This window comes from Panthera leo, chromosome E3 (assembly GCF_018350215.1).
Source record: "Panthera leo isolate Ple1 chromosome E3, P.leo_Ple1_pat1.1, whole genome shotgun sequence".
NCBI classification, from domain to species: Eukaryota; Metazoa; Chordata; class Mammalia; order Carnivora; family Felidae; genus Panthera; species Panthera leo.
This window is the reverse complement of record NC_056694.1, coordinates 24,843,836-24,858,965: the sequence shown is the minus strand read 5'-3', so window position 1 is coordinate 24,858,965 and position 15,130 is coordinate 24,843,836. Positions and strand designations below refer to the sequence as shown.

At 39.7% G+C, this 15,130-nt stretch overlaps 1 protein-coding gene and 1 long non-coding RNA gene across 4 annotated transcripts in view; one reads left to right on the top strand and one right to left on the bottom strand.

The window, feature by feature from the left end:
* Positions 1 to 15,130, top strand: part of ACSM3 (acyl-CoA synthetase medium chain family member 3) — a 46,898-nt gene that overhangs the window by 2,713 nt on the left and 29,055 nt on the right. The window contains exon 1 of one of the 3 annotated variants that reach the window (XM_042922099.1): positions 10,502 to 10,557. The exons of the other annotated variants lie outside the window; for them this stretch is intronic. The gene's annotated coding sequence lies outside the window, so the exon portion shown is untranslated. Of the gene's footprint in view, positions 1 to 10,501; positions 10,558 to 15,130 lie in introns of those variants that run through there. 3 annotated transcript variants of the gene reach the window in all.
* Positions 1 to 15,130, bottom strand: part of LOC122209857 — a 42,467-nt gene that overhangs the window by 11,815 nt on the left and 15,522 nt on the right. The window contains exons 3-4 of the long non-coding RNA XR_006197778.1: positions 11,189 to 11,570; positions 10,904 to 11,070 (exon numbers count right to left, since the gene is read on the bottom strand). This is a non-coding gene — a long non-coding RNA (uncharacterized LOC122209857). The remainder of the gene's footprint in view (positions 1 to 10,903; positions 11,071 to 11,188; positions 11,571 to 15,130) is intronic.

Sequence of the window (15,130 nt, the reverse complement as noted above, 5' to 3'; positions counted from 1 at the left end):
TATAAGCTGTTGAATTCAATTTGCTAGTATCTTATTGAGAATTTTTGCATCCATATTCATCAGAGATATTGGCCTGTACTTTTTCTTTACTGGGTCTCTGTCTGGTTTAGGAATCAAAGTAATGCTGGCTTCATAGAATGAGTCTGGAAGTTTTCCTTCCCTTTCTATTTCTTGGAATAGCTTGAGAAGGATAGGTATTATCTCTGCTTTAAATGTCTGGTAGAATTCCCCAGGGAAGCCATCTGGTCCTGGACTCTTATTTGTTGGGAGACTTTCGATAACTGATTCAATTTCTTCGCTGGTTATGGGTCTGTTCAAGCTTTCTATTTCTTCCTGTTTGAGGTTTGGAAGTGTGTGGGTGTTTAGGAATTTGTCCATTTCTTCCAGGTTGTCCAGTTTGTTGGCATATAATTTTTCATAGTATTCCCTGATAATTGCTTGTATTTCTGAGGGATTGGTTGTAATAATTCCATTTTCATTCATGATTTTATCTATTTGGGTCATCTCCCTTTTCTTTTTGAGAAGCCTGGCTAGAGGTTTACCAATTGTGTTTATTTTTTCAAAAAACCAACTCTTGGTTTCATTGATCTGCTCTACAGTTTTTTAAGATTCTATATTGTTTATTTCTGCTCTGATCTTTATTATTTCTCTTCTTCTACTGGGTTTAAGGTGTCTTTGCTTCTCTGCTTCTATTTCCTTTAGGTGTGCTGTTAGATTTTGTATTTGGGATTTTTCTTGTTTCTTGAGATAGGCCTGGATTGCAACGTATTTTTCTCTCAGGACTGCCTTTGCTGCATCCCAAAGCATTTGGATTGTTGTATTTTCATTTTCATTTGTTTCCATATATTTTTTTAATTTCTTCTCTAATTGCCTGGTTGACCCATTCATTCTTTAGTAGGGTGTTCTTTAACCTCCATGCTTTTGGAGGTTTTCCAGACTTTTTCCTGTGGTTGATTTCAAGCTTCATCGCATTGTGGTCCAAAAGTATGCATGATATGATCTCAATTCTTGTATACTTATGAAGCGCTGTTTTGTGACCCAGTATGTGATCTATCTTGGAGAATGTTCCATGTGCACTCGAGAAGAAAATATATTCTGTTGCTTTGGGATGCAGAGTTCTAAATATATCTGTCAAGTCCATCTGATCCAATGTATCATTCAGGGCCCTTGTTTCTTTATTGACCGTGTGTCTAGATGATCTATCCATTGTTGTAAATGGGGTATTAAAGTCCCCTGCAATTACCACATTCTTATCAATAAGGTTGCTTGTGTTTGTGAGTAATTGTTTTATATATTTGGGGGCTCCTGTATTTGGCGCATAGACATTTATAATTGTTAGTTCTTCTTGATGGATAGACCCTGTAATTATTATATAGTGCCCTTCTTTATCTCTTGTTACAGCCTTTAATTTAAAGTCTAGTTTGTCTGACATAAGTATGGCTACTCCAGCTTTCTTTTGACTTCCAGTAGCATGATAAATAGTTTCCATCCCCTCACTTTCAATCTGAAAGTGTCCTCAGGTCTAAAGTGAGTCTCTTGTAGACAGCAAATAGATGGGTCTTGTTTTTTTATCCATTCTGATACCCTATGTCTTTTGGTTGGTGCATTTAGTCCATTTACATTCAGTGTTACTATAGAAAGATATGGGTTTAGAGTCATTGTGATGTCTGTAGGTTTCATGCTTATAGCGATGTCTCTGGTACTTTGTCTCACAGGATCCCCCTTAGGATCTCTTGTAGGGCTGGGTTTAGTGGTGATGAATTCCTTCAGCTTTTGTTTGTTTAGGAAGACCTTTATCTCTCCTTCTATTCTGAATGACAGATTTGCTGGATAGAGGAATCTCGGCTGCATATTTTTTCTGTTCATCACATTGAAGATTTCCTGCCATTCCTTTCTGGCCTGCCAAGTTTCAGTAGAGAGATCGGTCACGAGTCTTATAGGTCTCCCTTTATATGTTAGAGCACGTTTATCCCTAGCTGCTTTCAGAATATTCTCTTTATCCTTGTATTTTGCCAGTTTCACCATGATATGTCGTGCAGAAAATCGATTCAAGTTACATCTGAAGGGAGTTCTCTGTGTCTCTTGGATTTCAATGCCTTTTTCCTTCCCCAGATCAGGGAAGTCTCAGCTATTATTTCTTCAAGTATACCTTCAGCTCCGTTCCCGCTGTCTTCCTCCTCTGGAATACCAAATATGCTTAGATTATTTCTCTTTAGTGCATCACTTAGTTCTCTCATTTTCCCCTCATACTCCTGGATTTTTTTTATCTCTCTTTTTCTCAGCTTCTTCTTTTTCCATAATTTTATCTTCTAGTTCACCTATTCTCTCTTCTGCCTCTTCAATCCGAGCTGTGGTCATCTCCATTTTATTTTGTAGCTCATTAATAGCATTTTTTTAGCTCCTCCTGGCTGTTCCTTAGTCCCTTGATCTCTGTAGCAATAGATTCTCTGCTGTCCTTTATACTGTTTTCAAGCCCAGCGATTAATTTTATGACTATTATTCTAAATTCACTTTCCATTATATTGTTTAAATCGTTTTTGATCAGTTCATTAGCTGTTATTATTTCCTGGAGGTTCTTTTGAGGGGAATTCTTCTGTTTCGTCATTTTGGATAGTCCCTGGAGTGGTGCGGAACTGCAGGGCACTTCCCCTGTGCTGTCTTGAATAACTTGCGTTGGTGGGCGGGGCTGCAGTCAGACCTGATATCTGCCCCCAGCCCACCACTGGGGCCATAGTCAGACTGGTGTGTACCTTCTCTTCCCCTCTCCTAGGGGCGGGATTCATCGTGGGGTAGCGCGGTCTGTCTGGGCTACTTGCACACTGCCAGGTTTGTGGTGCTGGGGATCTGGCATATTAGCTGGGGTGGATAGGCAAGTTGCACAGGGGCGGGAGGGGGAGGCTCAGCTCGCTTTTCCTTCGGAGATCCGCTTCAGGAGGGGCCCTGTGGCACCGGGAGTGAATCCGACCCACCGGAGGGATGGATCCGCAGAAGCACAGCGTTGGGTGTTTGCGCAGTGCGAGCAAGTTCCCTGGCAGGAACTGGTTCCCTTTGGGATTTTGGCTGGGGGATGGGCGAGGGAGATGGCGCTGACAACCGCCTTTGTTCCCTGCCAAGCTGAGCTCTGTCCTCCGGGGCTCAACAACTCTCCCTCCCGTTGTCCTCCAGCCCTCCGGTTCTCTGAGCAGAGCTGTTAACTTATAACCTTCCAGATGTTAAGTCCCACTTGCTGTCCCAACACACTCCGTCTGGCCCCTCTGCTTTTGCAAGCCAGACTCAGGGGCTCTGCTTTGCTGGTGGGCTGCCCCTCTGCCTCAGCTCCCTCCTGCCAGTCCGTGGAGCGCGCACCGCCTCGCCGCCCTTCCTACCCTCTTCCATGGGCCTCTCATCTAGGCTTAGCTCCGGAAAGTCCGTTCTGCTAGTCTTCTTGTGATTTTCTGGGTTATTTAGGTAGGTGTGGGTGGAATCTAAGTGATCCTCAGGATGTGGTGAGCCCAGCGTCCTCCTACACGGCTGTCTTCCCAGAAGCCAGTCTTTTTTCTTTAAGAACTTGTTACCAGCCACCTCCTTGACACAAATGGAACCTGGAAAATGATGTTCTCAGGGATGCTTTTCTGTCTTCTTTGTTGTCCAACACTGTGAAAATTGTTCAAAGATGGAACTTGATAAGGTTCACCCAATGCCAGCATAGGACAGATGACAGCTGAGGCCCAGACATCACCCTCTCACTTCATGTCCATTGTCATGACTACCTCTCGGGTCAGGAAGACAAAGCCAGCATCAGGATTTCCTCATCTCGCGACAACTTTCTGACTCCCTGTAGGTGTGTGGTTCAGAATCGAGGGCCCGGTGAGCCGCCCCCAGTAAGATATTTTAATATAGGAGATATTACTATGTGTTTGTGGCTGTCTCTTTACAACTCCTAGTCCAAAATAAAAGGAAGAAATGGGTGGTACAGGAGAGAGGTAATTGAAGGAGTAATGTTCTTGAGTTAGGGAGAGCAGATGATGTCAAGGACACTGTGGAGAGGGTGGCCCAAACTAGGAACCTGACAACTATTCATTGTTACAGGAAGGAATGCAGAAGGTATGAACAGAATTGTAGGAGTTTAGGTTGATTAAGTACTAGGGGGTTGAGGAAATTCTCTTCTGGCTACTTCTAAATCTCAGTGAAATAAGAGGAGGAGAGGAGAGATGAAGGTTTATAGAAATAGGAGAAGGTATGAAATGGTTATCTCCACCTATAGATATGTAATGGGGTTATCAGGCAATGGGAAGGACCTGCTTGGATTTTTTAAGACCATTAGCAAGTACCATCAACATCCTAAGTGCAGAACCAGGTTTCCGCAGAACCATTTCTCCAGAGCTATGTTAAGCTGCTCATGTGCAGTCACAATATAGGGAGATAGCTATCTGGAGTTTTGCAGAAAGCTGGGTTTTGTCGGGTGAGTATGGTGAGGGAGAGCAGTACAAAGGAGCTGTGTAGGACCTAGAATCCAAGATGGGCAAGAGGTAAGTGAAGGTATGAAGAAGACAGTGTTCAAGTCAATGGACTGAAGATTTTAGTGGAGTTAAAGGAATTACTGTGATAAAGATAGTAAAGGGAAATGAACTGGCAAGACAGGAGGAATTAGTAAAAAAAAAAAAAAAAAGCGGGGTGGGGGATGTTGACACAGATTTTGGAGGTAGTACTGTTGGTGGTAATGAGAAGGTGTGGGGTGCAGTCACAAGAATGAGAGACTAAGGCTGGGTAGGATTAAGATCATTGGGAGACAGGATATTAAGAGAATGAAAGACCACAGTATTAAATGGGTTGTTTACATGAGCACTGAAGTTACTAAGATGGAACAGGGACTGAACTCAGGTCCCCTCAATCTTCACCACAAAATCCAGCAATCCTTGAGAGATGGATCTCTATGGTCTCACAGGAATGGGAAAACAGGATGTTTACCAAAGGAGGGACCCCTCTACAAAGACTGGTGAAGACCAAATCAAACCAGTCTGCAAGATGGACCCCAGTGCTGACCTTTCACTGACTTTGTCCTTCATTTTAATACTAAAAACCATGCCCAGGGGTGGAGATTTAACATGGTAATGAGACATTCGATGCGTGAAGAAGCATGTTCTGTCCACTTTGCCTGTCCGCCCAACTTCCTGTATCTCTCTCCACCCCTACATGCTTAGACATCACTCCTTTCCCACCTTACCGTCTTTAAAAACTTCCTTGGCCTTTGTTCTGACAGCCAGCATGAAGGACCCTTTCCTTTGCGCTGTCTCCCTTGTGCTCGAGCATAAGCCCAATAAAAGCCTTGCCTGGAAATTCCCATTTGGCCCCAGTCAATTCCTATTGCTTGGAGAGCCCAAGGACCCAAGTCAGTAACATTACGAAGAATGATGTAGAAATTATAATAGAGAATGACCATAAACTAGCATAACAGAAAAAGAATCTACAGAATAAGACACATTTGTTGTAGGTAAGACCTGATATAGGAATAACAACATTAAAACACCTCTGGCTGAAGTTAATTAATTTGTGAATAAAGAAAAAATTACACAAGCACCCAGGCAGAGTAAGTGAGGCTCTACAGTGCTGCATTTCAATTCAGTTCTGACACTGTTGGGATAGCATCAGACCTCACAGCTTTAAAAGCACAGTCCCCAGAAAGACTTCCCATACTTCAGATGTTAACTGTAAGTTCACAGGTCCCCAGACCACACAAACCTCTGACCAACTGGCTACCACCCCCTCCTGTTCCTTAATTCACTAGACCTCACAGAACTCAGAAGAGTGCTAGACTTGGGATTACAGTTTTATTATAAAGGTTATATATATGGACCAGCCAAATGAAAAGAAGCATAAAAGAAAGTCTGGAAAGTCCCAAATGTACAGCTTCCATGCCCTCTCTCTGTGGAATCAGGGCATGTAACCCTCCCAGCACATTGGATATATTCACCAACCAGGAAACTTCACCATTTTTATTGGGGTTTCATTATTTAGGCATAATTAACTGAATCATTAGGCATTTGACTCAAGTCAATCTCCAGTTCCCCTTCCCTCCCCAGAGCTTCAAAGCTCCAACCCTCTGATCACATGGCTGACCTTTCTGGTGACCAGACCCTTCATCCTGAGTCACCTTGCTAGCATAATCTCAGGTGGCATTTAAGGGGTTCATGAATAACAAAGGCACTCCTATTACTCAGGAATTCTAGGGATTTAGAGTCTCCAAGGATTTAGGAACCAAGGACAAAGGCCAGTCAAATTTTCTATTATACAACAGGCACATTCCAGGAGAACAGAACTTGTTTGACCTCTGGCTTCTCCAAAGTAATATTTAATGCCAAATAACAGTGAAACAAGGTCTACAGTTTTCTGAGGGAAAGAAAATTTAACACAAGAAACTCTTACCTAGACTTTATATTCTCAGTATAAAGTCAGTAGATAGGCATTACCAACTAAGCAAGGGAAAGCAGTCATTATAAGCCCTTGTGGGGGAAAAAATCTAGTAGGTGTTAAATTCAGCTAACAAAGAAAAACATTAATGAATACAAGGAAAGAGAAGCTATGTGTAAAGGACTATTAGTAAGCACTGAATCCACTTAGACATTAGATCAGGGTTTCTCAGCCATAGCCCTTACTTTTAAAGTTGGATAATTAACTCTTTGTTGGAGGCTATCTTCTGCATTGTTTTTTAGGTTTTTTAATTTAAAAAAAATTTTTTTATGTTTATTTATCTTTGAGAGACACACAGAGCATGAGCAAGAGAGGAGCAGAGAGAGAGGGAGACACAGAATCCGAACCAGGCTTCAGGCTCTGAGCTGTCAGCACAGAGCCCCATGCAAGGCCCAAACCCATGAATCACAAGATCATGACCTGAGCCAAAGTGAGACATCTAACTGACTGAGCCACCCAGGTGCCCCATGGTATAATATTAATTAGGCATGGTGACCACTGCCTTATTCTCAGTTGGAATGCTTCTAATTTTTCACCATAAAATGTTTCTAATGTTCAATATCAAAATAATTTGTTGATATACATTATTTATCACATTAAAGAAATCTCCTTCCACTTGAATTTTACTTTTGAGGGCAATGGAGGTTATCACGAATAAATACTGAAATTTATACCTTTTATGTGTGCACTGAAATGCTCATATTGGTTTTTCTCCTTTTACCTTTTCTTAGGATAAACTGAAACTTGTCATAATGGATTTTTGGTTTTTGTACATTGCTGATTTCAGTTTGTTAAAAATCTATTTTTGACTTTTTGTTTGTTCATAGTTTTTCAGTTTGCCTGTGATTTTCTTTTTAGCAGTGTTCTTGTCTCGTTTTGCTATCAATGTTATTCTAATCTCAAAAAATGAGTTGGGAGGACTTCTACTCTGGGAAGAGGAAGTAGACAGACTTTTCTCTTTTCTCCTGCTAAGTGCAACTGAAATCCCTGGACATTAGATATAAAACAAACATAAGACTCTGGAAGGTATAGAGAGGAAGGCAGACTGGTTATAGAGTTTGGGACCTAAGGAATGACCCAGTGGTCAGTTCCCTGGGTTTTCTTTTTTGCCTCATATATTGTAGACTTGGGAGATGAAAAAGCCAGAAACCTGGAAATACCAATGGTACCAACAATAAAAGCCCCAGAAAAAGCCTACTGTCTTTTACCAGACGACCATGAAAGGAGCAGCCTACCAAGACAAAAAAAAAACTTTTAAATATTATCTGTTCTACTCCAGCCAAATACCACAGAAAAAATCACAGCTCCCCATATCCTTACCTATGCCAGCAAAAGGTAGAGTGCGAAGCTTAGACTTCTACTCTCACCAGTCTATAACAAGGTGTCCCAATACCCTCCACTGGGGTAGCATCAGAGAATGCCAAGTAGGGAACAGGCCAGTGTCAGTAGAGACCCCATGAGGAGTTGGAACTGCTATCCCCACCCAGCACTGCTCCCAATCCCAGTTTAATTGGAGACTTAGTGGACAACCTAGATTTCTATATTCATCTGGCATTAATGAGGTGGTGCCCTCCCACTTTCCCTGCCAGGACAATGTGGAACAAAGCCAGCTAAAAGAGAAGGTTTAAATGAGATCTAGAATTTGATTACATAATACAAATATGTCCAGGTTTCAAATGAAAATCACTCACCATACCAAGAACCACGAAGATCTCAAACTGAATAAAAAAAGACAGTCAATAGATACCAACACCAAGATGACAAAGATGTTAGAAGTATCTGACAAAGATTTTAAAGCAGCCATAATAAAAATGCTTCAACAAGCAATTGTAAATATATATGCTTGAAACACCAAAGCCTCAGCAAAGTAATAGATTATTATCAAGAAGAACCAAATGGAAATTTTAAAATTAAAAAATACAATAAAAAATATAATAAGAGAAAAACTTAATTGAATAGACTCAACGGCAGAATGGGAGGAAGAAGAGAAAATAATTAGTTAACTGGAAGATAGAAAAATAAAAATTACCCAATATATTACTGGAGGGGTTGTGGGAGGGGGGATGGACTTAATGGGTAAGGGGTATTAAGGAATCTACTCCTGAAATCATTGTTGCAGTATATGCTAACTAACTTGGATGTAAATTAAAAAAATAAATAAAAATTTTAAAATAAATAAACATTTTTAAAAAGTAACAGTTTTGATGGTAAAATTTAATCAATGTAGGAGTCTCATATCTTTGTAGGGTTCCCACATATGTACATAATTAAAATTGTGGATTTTTTTTTTCTGTTTAAATAAAGTGGTCAAATTAGAAAATCTGAAAAAAAAAGTTCCCCAATAATAACAACAGAGAGAAACCAGGCTGACAAAAACAAAAAAAAAAAAGAGCCTCAGATACTTGTAGGGCTATCATAAAAGATCTAACATTGTGTCATAAGACTCCCAAAAAGGGAGAGAGGGCAGGACTAGAAAATTACTCCAAGAAATAATGATGGAAAACTTCTCAAAATTGGCAAGAGGTATATAGAATTCATCTATAAATATAAATATATATTATTTCAGGGAAGCAAGGCTGGTTCAATGATTAAAAAATCCACTTTATTAATAGGCTAATGAAGAAAAAGCACGTGATGATACTGAGACAGAAAAGGTATTTGCCAAAATTCAAGGCTTATTCATGATAAAAATTTTCAGAAAAATAAGAATAAAGGAGAACTTCCTCAACTTGATAAATGTCATCTACAAAATATTACAGCTGACATTACCCCCAAGCATGAAAGACTGAATGCTTTCCACTTAATATCAGGAACAAGGCAAGCATAGCTGCTCTCACCATTCTTATTCAACATAGCCTGTAAATTCTAGCTAATGCAATAAGGCAAGAAAAGGAAATAAAAGGCACAGAGAACCAAAAGAAAGAAGTAAAACTGTCCCTATTTGCAGATTATGTGACTATCTACATAGATAATCCCAGGGAATCAACAACAACCAAAAACTCATAGAACTAAAAAGTGACCAATAAATCCCCCATTTTGTTTGAGTGCATTTGAATTGGGTTTCTGTCACATGTAACTGAAAAGGTCATTTACTTATTCATTTACCAATCAAATATTTAGTGAATGCCTAAAAGCTGCCAGCAACTGCTCTAGACATTAGTGATGCATCAGCAAACAAAACAAAGTTCTTATTCCTAAGGGTGATAGTAAGAGATGTAAAAAGTTAACACAGATTAAAGAGAAAAAAAATGAGGGGTGCTGTTTTAGAAAATGTAGTAAGAGAAGACCACTTTGATGGATACCTCATAAAATGGGGATTTAGCCAAGGGATTATCTAAGAGAAGAGTTTTCCAGGCAGTAGAAGCTGCAAGTTCAAAGATCCCAAAGCTGGAACATGTGTGGTATGTTCAAGCTGCAGAAGATTAAGAGAAGGAGAGGTGGGTGGTGGTCAGAGAGGACCCTGTGCCAGATCACCAGTTCCTTGTAGTCCATGGAAGGACTTGAGATTTGACCTGGAGTGAACCAGGAAGCACCGAAGGATTTGAGCAGAGGAATGACCTGATAGCATTTATGTTTAGTCATCACCAGCTCAACAGATAAACACAGCAACAGGTTCCCTAAGACCTAGAGCAACCCAAACCCACCCCTTAACTTCTTTCTTTTCCATTTCAAACCCCCTCTTTGTCTTCTTACGTCCTTTTTTCTTTGCTCCTTCTAAGAGAAAACTTCTTCTATTCCTTCATGGGACCCATTCCCCCCAGCAACTCCATAGACACTTTTCTTCCTGTGAATAAATTACTTTCCCAGCTCCCCAGCAAAAGCTTACAAGGTATTTAAATAATTAACTCTAAAAGGGAGGGTGGCAGAAAATTGTGTAAACTTTCAGCGTAAACTTGGCCTGAAACTCCTGCTCCTCCCTCTAGAATGTCTCCACCAATCCAGGAAGGGCCCTCTGTCTATGTCTTGCTTCTTCCAGTTGTCAGACTACTTCTCCCTCTTCTGTTGGCTACTACCAGGACTAAAGCAGAAGTGAGAGTTCAAGTTTCAGGGATGCTCTTCTAGGAAACAGGTCTGCCATCACCGCCAGCTGTGTTGGAATCTTTCACTTTAGTGAGTACTACCTTATCTGTCTTCTATGTAAGGTTTTCTGGGCTGGCACATGCACTTTTGAGCAAGAGTAACAAACAAGCAAGCAAAACCAACAAATCAAAAGTGCTCTCATGAAAGTATTTCTATCAGAATTTCTCAGCTGTTGTGTAATTGTATCTAGTAAGTAGCAAGGAGTATGTACACACAAAAGGCTATTAACATAGCAGATAAGTTTTTCATTTTAAGTCTTTTGGTACTATGTAATTTTTTTTTAACTATGTGCATGTGTTAACTTGGTAAAATGTTTTGGAAAAAACTTAATTGAGTTCAAGTACCAGCTGAGTTTTTCATTGTGCTGTCTACTTACCTCTCCACCCTGCTCAGTGGCAGATAAGAATCCATCTTCTGCATCATCCAGAAAGTATGCATACTACCTCTAGGGAGACTTCAGGGAACGTATAAAAGAAATTCCAAGGAAATAATCCAGGGAAGCCACTTTTCTCCATTAAGTGATCAAGGGCAGCTCCAAAAATCCTATAGAGAAGGTTAAGTTTAGGGCTAGGGAGAATAGTAGGGGGCTTCCCCTTGCTTTGAGGCTGTATATGCTAAGCCACTGTTATTTCTTGGATTACTTGGTAGGAGAGATACTTACAGAGATGTAGGGCGGCTAAAACCTCTTCTGCACTGCTGTTTATATAGATGTAGAGCTTGCATTTTCGATGAGACCTTAAATACTTTGAAAGCCCAGCTGACCAGGAATGGTACTTTCTCTCTTAGAGGAGTTTTCTGTAGCTCAGTATAAACATCTCTACTCCTAGCTCAGCTCCTTCACCTATAAAGAATATTGGAAACCTGGAAAATAGATGTTATGAAATGCTAAGATCACTGAAAAGAACATCGCTGGGGAGAAGGCAATCTTACCACTTTGATGAGGAGGATGCTGATAAGTTCTTTTTGGTAGAGCAGAATGGTTAGGCTCATTTTAAGCTCCAAATGACTGGTCAATTTTCTTTTCATTATATGTTTGAAGGATTCTAAATGTGGTGGAGGAAACAGTTTCAAAATTTCATCTTAAATGCATAATAATGGAAACAATTCAAATGACATCAATAGAGGACTGGCTTAAGAAATTATGGTGCAGCTGTTCACTGGAATGCCATGCACTCTTTAAACAAAACAAAAACATTAAAAAAAAAAAAAACCAAAATGAGAAAGATACTTATGTAATGACACGGAAAGACCTTCAAGAATTTGTCATAAAAATGTTTTTTAATGGGAAGAATAGTGTGTACTCTAGGTTACCTGTTGTGTTAAAGTGGTGGAGAAAGAAGAATCTATTGCTTAAATACACATAAAGAAATACTGAAAAGATACATAGAAGTAATTGTAGTTCCTTAAGGGAGTGGGGGGGCGGGGATGAGACTGAGCAGCTGTGAGATGGGGGTGCAGGAGGAAGATTTTTTCACTGTGTAATTTTTATGTTTTTTGCATCATTTGAAGACATGATCTAAAAAATTACAAATAAACAGAAAAGTTACACTAAAGGCTTAGTGTTTTTAACTACTACTTAATATGGGGCTCTAACTCACCAACCATGAGATCATGGCCTGAGCCAAAATTGGAAGCTTAACCAACTGAGCCACCCAGGTGCCCCTTATATCACCCACTTCTGAGCTATTATCAATATAGATCAGCACTGTCCACAAGAGATATTCTGCAGTGATAGAAATGTTTTGTGTCTGCAGTTATCTATATGCAGTAGCCAAGAGCCACAAGTGGCTATTTAAGTGCTTAAAATTCAGTTACTCTAAGAACTTATTTTTAAATAGTATTTAAATTAATTTAAATTTAAATAGCCACATGTGAACAGTCCAGGTAGTTATATAAATCTAATTAAGCAATAAAGGCACTGCTCAGGTCTACTGTTATCCTGAGCTATTGAAATAAACTGTATATAAAAGTTCTCCCTTCTGAGTCATTTCTTCATTCAACAAATAAGCAAATACTATGGGCCGAACACGATGATATTTCCCAGGGATAGTCCCATGAACATAACAGACTAAATGCCTACCCTCATAGAACTTACATTCTAACACCAAAGATCAGCACACTAGAGCCATGAGTTAAATCCCACCCTCTACCTGTTTTTATACAGGCTGCAAACCAAGAATGGTTTTTACATTTTAATTTTTTATAAATATTATAACGTAAAAATATAAACATTTTTTGTTTTTTGAAACATTTGAAGACATGATCTAAAAAATTACAAATAAAGAGAAAAGTTACAACACTGAAAACTTAGTGTTTTTAACTACTACTTAACAACTCCTTTCAGTTGAATGAAACCTGATGCTAATTCTGTAATAAGGGAGACGGCTGCCAAATGTATGGGATTTATCTTTACATAATATTTATAATTTATATTATATTATAAATGTTTTTTTCATTTTTAAAAAAGTCAAAAGAGGAATAATAATTCATGACACATGAAAAATATATGAAATTCAAGTTTCAGTATCCATAAATAGGTCTTTTTTGGAACATAGCTCTATTTAGTCATGTATTGTCAATGGCTTCTATCTCAACCAGAGTTGAAGTAAGCAGTTGCCACAGAGATCATACATATGGCCCAGAAGGCCTAAATTATTATCTGGCCCTTTACAGAAAAGGTTTGCCAACCCCTGCTCTAGAGAGTAGTAATATGCTAGACACCATGATAAGCACTTTGTATGTATTATCTCATTTAATCTTTGGGACAATTCTCTCTGACAGGGGTTCTATTAATCTCTACATTGGCAAAACGGAAAACCGGTTCTGAAAATGTGCATTTCTAACTAGCTTCCGGGTTATGCTGATGCTGCTGGTTCACAGATCACAACCTCTGAATCAGTGATTCTCCACCTTGATTGCACGTTAACATCCTCTGAGGAAATTTTAAGAATATGCTGCCCAGGCCCCATCTTCCAGAGATTCTGGTTTAATTGGTCTAATACCCAGGCATCGGTATTTTTAAAAAAGCTTTGCTGGTGATTCAAATATACAGCCAGGGTTGAGAATCACTGCTCTACTGAAATCCTATTGAACAACAGTAAAGAGAACATTCAAATGAGAATCCAAAGACGTGAGTTCTAGTTCTAACTCTGATATGACATATTGAAGCAAGTTGCTTCCCTTCTCCGGGGCTCTGTTTTCTCTGCAGGTGAAAAATGGGGAGCTCAAACCAGATGATCTCAGAGGGTTCAAGTTCAGTGACTTGTCTGGTCTTCACATAAACAGGTGGGAGGGTCAGAAGAACCCAGATCTTATAACGTATTGGGTGCAGCAACATGATGCCCAAACACCAGACCTATTTAGGATAAAACTGATGGCTGACATTATTAATTATTGTTTGGCAACATATCAGTAAAGAAACTCTCCCACATAGCCATGCTGCCTTACATACCACATAGCTAGAATTACAGTTAAAAATGATTTAATGATTATGAGAGTAGTATTTCATTGTAGGAAATTTGGAAGATTACAGAATGTATGAAGAAGAGAACCCTACAATCCCTAGAACCATGTTTTTAATAACTTTGTTTATGAGACCTCAGCCAAGTAAATGACATCATGATCAAATGATTTCCCACAGAAGCAGGGGGGCTCAGTGGCCTGAAGGGTCCTCCCCCACAAAAGTCCTAAAGGTTAAAGCCCTATTATTACATCTCCCATAAATGCAGCTCCAAGCCTGGACTGGAAGGTTGTGTGGGCTCCTACTGGGAGCATGGGAACTATGGCCTATAAACCAAAGGACTTTTGACAGTTCTTTCATGCCTAATTGGTACTGGGATACTCTCAGTTTTCTCACTTATGGATTACCCACTGTGGAAATTTCTCCTGAACATGTCTGTACAACTCTTGAAATGCAGGTGAAAGATTAAATTAGATAAGCAGGCTTGGCCCTTTGCTTTCACTGAGAGTAACTGAATGACCCAGATCTTCACTTCTTTAGAAATGCATATGGGAGGCAATAGTAAGTAGTACATAGTCAGGAGAATGGGCTGGGACCAGACAGTTCTAGGTTCAGATCCAACTAATGCCTCTGTTGTGGACTGAATGTGACCCCTCCAAATTCTTATGTTGAAGCCCTGACCCCCGAAATGTGATGGTATTTGGAGGTGGGGTCTTTAGGAGGGAATTAGGTTTAGATGAGGTCACAGGGTGAGACCCCAATAATAGGTTTAATATTTTTATAAAAGGGGAAGAGAAACCAGAGCTCTTGCTCTCTCTACGATGTGAGGAAACAAAGAGAAGGTGGTCATCCACAAGCCAGGAACAGAGTCCATACTGGGAAACTGAACTGGCCAGCACTTGGTCTTAGATTTCCCAGCCTCCAGAACTGTGAGAAATAAATGTCCATTTTTTGAGCCATCCTGTCTATGGTATTTTGTTATGGTGGCCAGAGTTGACTAAGACAGCCTCGCTTCGTCATTTTTTCTTTCTTTAAACAGAAATGATAATAGTATCCATGTCACAGAGTTACTCTGAAGATTTAGTGATAATTTGTATGTAAGTAAAACAAAGTACAGTGTTTAAAACATATTGAGTGCTCAGA